This window comes from Miscanthus floridulus, chromosome 14, assembly GCF_019320115.1.
Source record: "Miscanthus floridulus cultivar M001 chromosome 14, ASM1932011v1, whole genome shotgun sequence".
Lineage (NCBI taxonomy): Eukaryota > Viridiplantae > Streptophyta > Magnoliopsida > Poales > Poaceae > Miscanthus > Miscanthus floridulus.
The window spans coordinates 37,529,979-37,541,637 of record NC_089593.1 but is presented as its reverse complement, the minus strand read 5'-3'; the positions used below and the strand labels follow the sequence as shown (position 1 = coordinate 37,541,637).

The 11,659-nt window shown below is 41.4% G+C and overlaps 2 pseudogenes; both read left to right on the top strand.

Annotated features, from left to right (window-relative positions):
- The first annotated feature begins 261 nt into the window (after window positions 1–261).
- Window positions 262–3,743, top strand: LOC136505715 (receptor-like protein 7; annotated as a pseudogene).
- Window positions 3,744–8,265: 4,522 nt separating this feature from the next.
- LOC136503355 (G-type lectin S-receptor-like serine/threonine-protein kinase At2g19130) lies at window positions 8,266–10,684 on the top strand (annotated as a pseudogene).
- The last annotated feature ends 975 nt before the right edge of the window (window positions 10,685–11,659 follow it).

Sequence of the window (11,659 nt, the reverse complement as noted above, 5' to 3'; positions counted from 1 at the left end):
GTAAGAAGCAATCATCACTAGCGAACCTTGGGCGTGAGGTTTCGCCCCAATAGGAAGATTGAGTTTTTCTACTTTAAAATCAATGCAATGGGAGAGGTCATAACTCATAATCGCATGGGATGAATTTTTTAAAACTATTGTGTCAAAAGTAAAGTCGTTAGTTTTACTCCCAAATCTCACACGTGTGGAACGCTACGAATGATTTAGACTTTTATGACTTCTTTACTTAAAAAAACAAAGCACATGATGTTGACTCTTGACACTACGTAGAAAAATCTCCAAAGAAGATAAACATCAGTGGTAACAGAAAAAAAAAACCTTCGCCTGACCTCTCCATCTGTTCCAATTTGATTGTTGATGCTACTCCCATCTTTACTTTAACAATGGTTCGTCCGCCATTAGAGTTGTGCACACACCTTGGACCATTGCTAACCATGCTGCTCATACTTCTACAAATCCAGACTGCATACATGCTTGCTGTGACGACGATAAACAGGACCTCATTGTCTGCGCCTCCAGTTCCGTGCCTCCTCGATCAGGCCTCGGCGCTCCTCGAGCTGAAGGAGTCGTTCAACACTAGTGGCGGCGATTCCACCACCTTCCTGACATGGACTGCCGACACAGACTGCTGCAGCTGGCACGGTGTCAGCTGTGGCAGCGCCGGTGGCCGTGTAGCCTCCCTCAACCTGAGTGGTCGGCAGCTGCAAGCCAGTGGTCTGGACCCTGCACTGTTCAGACTAACTTGGCTGAAGCACCTCGACCTCTCCGGCAACGACTTCAGCGTGTCCCAGCTCCCTACCGCTGGGTTTGAGCAGCTCACGCAGCTCACCCATCTCGACCTCTCCGACACCAACTTCGTGGGGCCAGTCTCAAAAGCCTCATCTTCCTCGACCTCTCTACCAGCTTCTATGCCTATGATTTCGACGATGAGAACAGGTTGACAGACTACAACTCAGACAACCTTTGGCAGCTCTGGGTGCCAAACATGGAGACCCTACTTGCAGACCTCACAAACCTGGAGGTGATCAGGCTGGGCATGGTGAATCTGTCTGGTAATGGAGCCCAATGGTGCGACTATTTGGCCAGGTTCAGTCCTAAACTCAAGGTCCTCAGCTTACCATACTGCTTGCTACCAGGTCCTATATGTAGATCACTGTCAGCCTTGACATCACTTACAGTGATCGAGCTTCACTATAATCATTTGTCTGGTCCAGTGCCAGAGTTCCTGGCTGGTTTATCCAACCTGACTGTTCTTCAGCTCTCAACAAATAAGTTTCAAGGATATTTCCCTTCCATCATCTTCAAACACAAGAAGTTACAAACAATTGACCTCTCCAGGAATCCTGGGATCTCCGGTGCTCTGCCAGTTTTCTCGCAGGACAGCAGCTTGGAGAATCTGTTTGTCAATGACACAAGCTTCACAGGGACCATACCAAGTTCAATAAGCAATCTCAAGTCTCTAAAAATGTTCGGCCTTGGTGCTCGTGGCTTCTCTGGAGTACTTCCCTCTTCAATAGGTGAGCTCAAATCCTTGGAACTGCTTGAGGTGTCTGGTTTACAGCTAGTAGGATCCATACCGTCATGGATCTCAAATATGGCTTCTCTCAGAGTTCTCAAATTCTCCTACTGTGGATTATCTGGACAGATACCTTCTTGGATAGGAAACCTAAGTGACTTGACGGAGCTTGCACTGTGCAGTTGCAATTTTTCAGGGAAGATACCTCCACAGATATCAAATTTGACTAGACTACAAGTTCTGCAACTTCAGTCAAACAATTTTGTAGGTATGGTGCAACTATCTGCATTCTCGAAAATGCAAAATCTATCTGTCTTAAATCTCTCAAACAATGAACTGCACGTGGTAGAAGGAGAAAATAGTTCTTTACCTGTTTCCTTCCCAAAAATCAAATTCTTACGTTTAGCATCTTGCAGAATGTCTAGTTTCCCCCGCTTCTTGAGGCATCTTGATTACATCACTGGTCTTGACCTCTCTGATAACCAAATCCATGGGGCAATACCTCAGTGGATATGGGACACACTGAATGGATCGTACATCTTACTCCTGAATGTATCACATAATATGTTTACAAGTGTGGGATCTGAAGAACCTTTGCTTCCAGTTGACATAGAATACTTTGATCTGAGTTTCAATAATTTCAGTGGGCCCATACCTATACCAAGAGATGGCAGCGTTACACTTGACTACTCGAGCAACCAGTTCTCATCCATGCCTGATTTCTCTAATTACCTCAGTAGTACCCTCTTTCTAAAGGCCTCCAGAAATAGCCTTTCTGAAAATATTTCTCAATCAATTTGTGGTGCGGTTAGGAGTTTACTGCTCATTGATCTTTCTTATAACAACTTAAGTGGTTCAATCCCATCTTGTTTACTAGAGGATGCCAGTGCATTACAAGTATTAAGTCTTAAAGGAAACAGATTTGTTGGAGAATTACCTGACAACATTAGCAAAGGTTGTGCACTTGAGGCATTAGATCTCAGTGGCAATTTGATTGATGGGAGAATACCGAGATCTCTAGTTTCTTGCAGGAACCTGGAGATACTTGACATTGGAAGCAATCGAATCAGTGATTCTTTCCCATGCTGGATGAGTACACTTCCTAAACTTCAGGTCCTTATTCTCAGGTCTAACAAGTTTACTGGGAAGTTGCTGGATCCTTCAAATAATACACACGACCGAAATGAATGTGAATTTACACAACTGCGAATTGTTGACTTGGCCTCAAACAACTTGAGTGGCACATTGTCAGCAGGATGGTTTAAGATGCTCAAGTCCATGAAGACCAGATCTGATAATGAGACATTAGTCATGGAAAATCAATATTACCATGTGCAACCATACCGGTTTACGGTTGCAATTACATACAAAGGGTATGACAGAACCATCTCCAAGATCTTGACGACGCTTGTGCTGATAGATATCTCAAACAATTCGTTTTATGGTACCATCCCTGAGGATATTGGGGATCTTTTGCTGCTTCGTAGTCTCAACATGTCTCATAATGCCTTAGAAGGGCCAATTCCCGTTCAATTTGGCACATTAAAGCAACTTGAGTCATTGGACCTCTCCTCAAATGAGCTTTCTGGGGAGATCCCACAGGAGCTGGCATTGCTGAACTTCCTTTCGGTACTCAATCTGTCCTACAACATGTTGGCTGGACGAATACCAGAGTCATCTCAGTTCTCCACATTTTCCAATAGCTCTTTTTTGGGGAACTCTGGTTTGTGTGGACCTCCAGTATCCAAACAATGCAGCAATACAACAGAAACAAGCTTGCCACATGCTTCAGAGAAGGACCTTGCAGATGTATTACTGTTCATGTTCACGGCATTGGGATTTGGTGTCTTCTTTTCAATTACAGTCATAGTGATATGGGCAAGACACAACAGAAAGTGAAACCAGACCCTTGAGTCTTGACAGAGCTGTTGTATTGAGTATGTCTGAGTCGATCGTATGTGAAGATCAAACCTGCTATCTTATATATATATGGAGTAGCCAAAAACAATTAAGCTTATGCTGTAGTTTATATGGGAAGCCACTGCCGAAGGCAAAACTTGACTCCTGAATCTTAACAGAGCTGTTTCTGTATGGAGAGTCTGTATGCTATATATGCAATGATCCATAGTTTGTATGTGAGGATCACCCCTGCCATCTTATCTGGAGTTTCGAAAAAAGATTAAGCCTATGCTGTAACTTTTCTATTAAGACCTTTGTAATTTGAGCAGTTAAGTGGACACTAGCATATCAATCAAATATTTTAGACTTTACACAGTGCGAACCATAAGACCATGTGACACGAGTAGAATGAAACTCGATAGAGTTGATCAGTAACACCACTTCCCAAGTTGCATTAACATCAATTTCCTCTTTCCTCGCAAAAAAAAAAAAATCAATTTCCTCTTCATATCTATTGGAGACGCCAATGATGTTGTGACTTATTGTAATCAGAAGAGAATAAAAACTCTGAAGTTAGAAGCACACCCAGCACTGAATCTGATAGCTCTTGGAGTCCAGCAAGGAATTCTTCAGAGAGCCCAGCGGTTCAGACCCAGGTCACACCCACCCTGTGCCTTGAGAGATGCCAAATAATCAGAAGCTCTCTCTACAAAATCAGAATGCATATCTTCTTCTGCTTCGTCATCAGCAAACACATGTATGAAATAACCAACAACGGTAGCAACACATGAGGTCAAAGAGATTGTCATTATTTTCTCTGTTATTCTTGACATTTTTTTGGGTACTCTGTTGGCATCAATATACATTTCTGAAGTTCTCCTTCCCTTCAACCTAGACCTAGCGTCGTCTTCATTTATGTGAGACCAGGGATCGAAAGGTTGATCCGCTATGTAAAGGCTAGAAAATAAGTAATCTAAGTAAATATTTGGCAGATCACGTTAATTGTAACGAATTCATTTATGGAAGAACTGTGCATCGCATAAATGCCCAATGCTCAGAGCACAAATACAATAACGTCATTGAGATAGAAAATCTAGCCGATTATACAGGATCATATCTATATATGACATAACGACAAAGTTCATGCTACTCAGATATTCAAATGTAACCACTCTACTTGCTACTCCGGCTAGGATGATAATGGCAGAAACCACAAGCGCATGCGTTGGTATCTCTACTTACTTAAAAATTAAGTAGTGCCTCTAGGGGCGGCCACCGTTGAAGGACAGGGGTGTACAGACGGACACCCACACAGGCGATTTCCCTCATGTCTCCCGGCAGCGCGCGTTGCTGGAGCTCGAGCAGGTGTGGATCGGGAAGGGCGGCGGTCGGAGTTTGCCGGAAGTGGCGGCGAGGGACGGCGTCGGGAGTTGTTGCGGCCGGGTTGTTGGATTGGGTCTAGTCGCCCACATTAGGGTCCAGCGGGCTGTGTTTTTTTTTTTTTTTTTACAAATGGCCAACGACAGAAGCATTTTTTCGCACATATATTAATAGAGACGGATAAAACGTATTTTACACTAAGATAAGAAAAAACAAAACAAAACTATCACCCCAAGATGTTCCCAAAAAAAAAAACTATCACCGCAAGAAGTAATATATTATATTATTGGATAGAATACTATTTTACATGTAAGACGTAGAATAACACTACCGTATATGATTAATTAATTAATTTAATTATAAGTATTTTTCTATAGCCAGACATAAAATAACTTATTCTATACCCACTTTAAGCTACTATAACTATTATACTAATTTACGAGATTAAAGTCTACAACTACTCCTAAAGGGTCTACTATAACACTATAGTAAATATTATCATTAGTTATAATAACATATGTACCGAAAATATGTATTTACTTTATTGTAAACTATACAAACATTACCATAATGAAGGTGGCCACAAATAAGTTATTCTACATCGGACCATAGATTAGTACAGACATTACTAGTTAGGGTCATCTGTATATTTCAACTTATACAAGAGAAATATATTACTCCCTCAGTTACAAGTACATCAAATTTGCTATGTCATCCTTAGAAAATCGATCTCTATGGTGCATCAAATTTGCTATGTACTCCCTCCGTCCAAAAAAGAATGTAATTCTCGTTTTTTGAAAAGTCAAACAGTTTAAACTTTGACTAAATTTATATTAAAAAAACTACTATCATTCATGATATAAAATAATTACCATTAGATTAATTATAGAAGATATTTTCACAATAAATTTTGTTTGGACATAAAATGCTAATATTATTAACTATAAACTTGGTCAAACTTGAATTACTTTGACTGACACGGATCCCATAATTATATTCTTTCTTGGATGGAGGGAGTACTCCCTTAGAAAATCAATCTCTAGTATCAGTCAGGACTTGGGATCCGGGACTAAAGGGCATGACTCTTTTAGTCCCAGTAGCCTTGAATCTGGATTAAAGGTCCCCCGAGACTAAAAAATTAATGCCTCCTACCATGTGTTTTATAGGATTCAATCCCAAGACCTTGCATTGTCTCACATGTACCTTTCCACCTAACCTACACAGCACATATGACTTTAGATGGGATGCTTTTTTTTTTTAACCAACTCGTCAGAGAACCTTTAGTCTAGGTTGGTAACACCAACCAGGACTAAAGGGTCTATGTTCAGGTTGATGTTATCAACCAGGACTAAATCGTCAATGCTCTTTAGTTCGGATTGGTAACACTAACCTAGACTAATATAGACCCTTTTGTCTGGGTTGGTGTTACCATCCAGGACTAAAGATCCTCTGACATCTAAGAAACTTGGATCCGGGACTAATGCCCATATTAGTCTCGGACCTAATTTTAGTAGAGACAAATGTGTTGAACCGAAGGTCTATCCTCTATTAGTGGTATTTAGACATATGTTATATTTAGATACATAGTAAATTTGATATAAAAAAATTAAAGTGACTTATAATTTAAAGCAGATGAAGTATATATATTATATTTATGAGCTGCTGTCTCGTTGTCGTTGGCCGCGGAAGCGAATGCATCTCTCAAACACTCCCATATCCTAGTCGCGACTCAGCTGACACCTCATTGATGTAATGATGTCACGCACGCACTCCTCTTCATTATTTCAGGTTCAAATCAGCTAGACTTTGATGAGAGGCATCAAATACAATTAGCTAGGTTTTGGCATTTGAGAATTGTAGGGCTGATCAGTAGTACGTCCGACGCCAGTCACCAGCGGGAGCCAAGAAGGTTGGGCCTGGCCATTGGGCACAAGTGACTCGGCATGCTCACCTTTGTTGAGCAAGGGCATGGACAGGACTGAGTCAGAGGTCACGCTGTTGCCATGCCAAGGAGGCGACAGCCTCGGCAAAGCATGGGGCCGACTAATACTGTCGTTGAGGAGGTGCTTGCCGCCGTCGAGGATTCATTTGCTTCCTTTGACAAAAAGAACTTGGTAAATACTTTCTAAATTTTATCCTAAAAACTTCTCAATGACCTACTTGATCGAGGCTCTATTCTTTGGATTTGGCAACTTCATGACTCATGTGCATATTGATGTTAGAAAACAGAAGAACATCGGTGAGCTTTTGGTTTTCCTTGTTGAAACATATTTGCATGTCAATGAAACACTCATATGTCTACAAGCTTCCCAAATGAGTGCTATTGATACCGGTTGCAATTACAAGTGTTGAAAGAGTATTTTGGCAATGAATTTTGTAAAGGACATGCTAAGAAATAGCATGGGAGACCAACACTTTAACGATTGCTTGGCTATATTTATTGAGAAGGATTTTTCTTCGACGAGATAGAGATGAAGATAGCATCTCTCGTTCCACAATGACAGATCCAACAGTCGACTTTTGAGCTACCTCTAAATATATTTTTTATATTTTAATAGAAGAAAGAAAAAACTAGCTCTTGATCAAGAGTTAAGTTGTTGCACATATTTCAAGATTATGTGACAGGGTTAAGTGGGGCTATCCATGTTATAAATTATGTGATAAAAGTTAGCGCTATTGGAGAAGTTATCTTAAAACTAGTAACTGACTCTTACTATTGTGGGTGCCCCACTTACTTCCTCTGTCCTATTAAAACATAAGGACAAAGTTCAAATTATATTTTGTACCAAATTATAAGAGATTCTAGGTGAACAAACACCCTAAAAACAACATTCACATGCATACCTACCATTAATATTTATCACCAACCCAAATAGAGAATTATACGTGCTATTTGTCTACCACATAATATGTCGTAAAATTATTTGGATGTCTTATATTTTAGGTTAGAGGGAGTAATTTGTATATTTTTTTCTTAATTAGTCGAGAATTCTAGATGTTTTTGAATGTCAAGAGAGCTAGATCTAGAATTCCGTGTACTGAGTGTTTGTTCTCTGGTTTGCCCTTACGGACCTCTTTTTTTGATGCGACAATTTTATTTTTGATCTGAGTGGCTCCACTCGTCCGTGTATTGTTTTGCATGCACCCCTCCCGCGACTCTTAAGTCAACTTTTTCTGCCGCTCATACTCTGAACATGTATGGTATGGGCATCCACTTGTGCCTTATGCATCACTAAAAAAAAGTGGAAAATGGCATTACCTTTTACAAATCCTCGTAAACCTTGAAGCTGAACAGGTCACTGCCGTCCCATAATTGCTGTGCAGTTCAACACAAAGGCCTTGTTTGTATATGTTTTCCGCAGTTGACTTCATTGTTTCTTTGTGGCCTCATTTCCTATATAAAGTTGCACTTAGCAGAAAGCATGCCCTGCACCTTCCTGGATGATCTAGATCTCCCTTTGTTCACTGCCATGGCTTATCTCCACATCCTCATAGCACTGCTACTCTTCTCCCTGCAAGTCCCTGGAAATTCTGCAACGGCGGCGACGAGGGACACCATCTCAGCTGGCCAAGCACTGTCCATTCACGACAAGCTCGTCTCCCAGAATGGAAGGTACGCCCTTGGGTTTTTTGAGGCAGGTAGCTCCCAAAACACCAGCGACTGGTACCTTGGCATATGGTTCAATAGTATCCCCAAATTTACTGTAGGATGGGTAGCAAACAGGGATGACCCAATGAAGAACCACACCTCATTGGAGCTCAAAATCTCCCATGACGGCAACCTTGTTGTCACAGACCAGCCCACTGATTCCATCATCTGGTCTACTCAGGCCAGCATGAAAAGAAACAACACCATTGCTGTTCTTTTGAACAGCTCAAATCTTATCTTAAGAGATGCCTCAAACTCATCCAAGATTTTTTGGCAAAGCTTTGACCACCCGACTGATACATTATTCCAGTGGGCTAAGCTTGGTTTGGGACAATGCCACTGGTCTCAATCGCCGCCTAGTCTCTAAGAAAAACTCAATTAGCCCGGCTACTGGGTTGTACTACGAGGAGCTAGACCCTAGTGGTGTTAACCAAATTGTCCTTGCATCACTCAAGTCCCCCAAACCTTATTGGTCCAGTGGTGTGTGGAATGGAAAAAGATTTAGCTCGTCGCCGGAAGTGTCAAGGAACGTTGGTTACCTGTCATTTGTAGAGACTAACCATGAGAAGTATCATACATACCATGTGTCAGATGAAATGAATATTTATTATAACTTGGGTGTCTCGGGTCAGATAAACGTATTCATTTGGCCTGAAGGTTCACAAGATTGGGTGCTTGCCCATGCCGAACCTAGATCTCAATGCGATGTGTATGCAGCCTGTGGACCTTTCACAATATGCGATGATGATGCTCTGCCTCATTGCACTTGTATGAAGGGGTTCACTGTAACATCCATTGAAGATTGGGAGCTAGATGATCGAAGCAATGGATGCTCGAGGAACACTGCATTAGATTGCAATTTTTCAAATGAAAGTTCAATAAGATCCATGGATAAATTCTTATCTATTCCATGTGTTAGTTTAGCACAAAGTGAGCGCAAAACAGAGGATGCTAAAAGCAGTGGTGAATGTGCTCAAGTCTGCTTGGGCAATTGCTCTTGCACTGCATATTCCTTCAGTAACAATACATGCTTTATTTGGCATGAAGAATTGCTAAACGTAAGGCAAATACAATGTGGTACCACAGCAGATTCAAAGGAGAAACTCTTAACCTTCGCCTTGCGGCTAAAGATGTGCAAAGTTTAGAGAAAAACAAAAGAGTATTTACTATTGGAATTGCCATTGGTACTAGTGCTGCTGCTTTATGTTTGTTTGCATTCATCATGCTGATAATGATTTGGAGAAACAAAAGGAAGAGCTCTTACAGAATCTCACAAACTGCCCAAGGTTGCAAAGGAATCATTACATTTCGATACATCGATTTACAACGTGCAACTAAAAATTTCTCAGAAAAGCTAGGGCAAGGTGGTTTTGGTTCTGTATTCAAGGGGTTCCTGAGTGACTCAACAGCGATAGCAGTGAAAAGGCTTGATTGTGCTCATCACGGAGAGAAGCAATTCAGAGCTGAAGTGAAATCGATTGGCATAATCCAACACATTAATTTAGTCAATTTACTTGGTTTTTGCTGCAAGGGTGCTAGAAGGTTGCTTGTTTATGAACACATGCCGAATGGCTCTCTTGATATTCATCTTTTCCGGAGCCATGCGACATTATTGAAGTGGAGCACTAGGTATCAAATAGCATTGGGAGTTGCCAGAGGATTGACCTACTTGCATGAGGAGTGCTGTGACTGCATCATACATTGTGATATTAAACCGGAAAATATTCACCTTTCTGATTCATTTATCCCAAAAATTGCAGATTTTGGGATGGCCAAGTTCTTGGGGGAGGGATTTTAGCCGAGTCTTTACTACTTTCAGGGGAACTATAGGATACCTTGCACCTGAATGGCTCACTGAAGTGGCTATTACACCAAAAGTTGATGTGTATGCCTATGGTATGGTTCTATTGGAAATCATATCTGGACAAAGGAATACATCTGTTTCTTGTTCTTGAAGTAGCAGCAATCATGATATTTATTACCCTGTACATGTCGCACGGACGATTGTTGAGGGAGATGTAATGAGCTTGCTGGACCACAGATTAAACGGTGAAGCCAATTCAAAGCAGGTCGAAATAGCTTGCCAGCTTGCATGTTGGTGTATTCAAGATCATGAGTCTAATAGACCAACAATGGCCGAGGTGGTTCAGACCCTTGAGGGTTTACTTGAAATTAACATACCCCCAATGCCAAGATTACTTCAAGCTATTGCTGGAAGCTCTAGTTTTACTTGCTTCTAATCCTTATTTCCAGCGGCGGATCTAGGAAATATTTTAGGGGGGACTGAACAACACTGCTGCTCGATCTTAAGTCTCAGCCCCCCTACACTATAGAACTTTGCCTAAAAATTCATAGGGACTCTACAGTAATTTGCACTCATTCGGTTTGGGTAGGGGGGCTTGAGCCCCCCCCCCCCCCCCCCCCCCGCCCCACCGCTGGATCCGCCCCTGCTTATTTCCCCAAATGTATCATTTCTGATATCGATGGAGATGTTTGTTTACTTTCCTTGTATGCTTTCTTTCATATAAACCATACAATGCAAATTGTTGTATATCCATGTTCCATGGCGTAGCGTTCATATGTACGCCACACAAAGTTGATGTTATTTAGTTTTGGAATTGATGTCAATTGAATTTTCTTTCGACATTTGGGGTTCTCTTCCTAACCATTGAATTTACTTTGTATTATGATGCTTTCTATGCTTTACATGTTTTTATTTGAGTACCCATGGGCATTCATTTATGTTGATGCTTGCTTGTACATCCTTGATCCTTTGATGTAGCACTAGTAGAGAATGGACCTTCGGATTTTGGCTTTAGTCGTCCCGATTGTCTGGGGCTAGGACTAATATCATCATTAGTCCCGGGTCCAACGGCTAGGGCATAGAGGGGATCGACTTTTAGTCCTGGTTGGAGCAACCAACCGGGTAAGTTGGTGTTATCAACCGGGACTAAAGGGTCCTCCACAGTATAGTTCAAAAAGAAAGCATCACATTCAAAGTCACATGTGTTGTGTAGGTGGGTGGAAAACTACATGTGGGGTAATACATGAGGTCTTTGGTTCGTATAACACCCCACCGTCTAAAATTGCTTCGATGACCCAGCTCCGCACGTGGAACGGGCTTGCATAGCTAGTATAGCACATCTCTTACACTTTCGTTCTCGCTTTGTGTAAAAGGGTTAACCCGGAAGTGCTATATTTTGAATGACAAATAT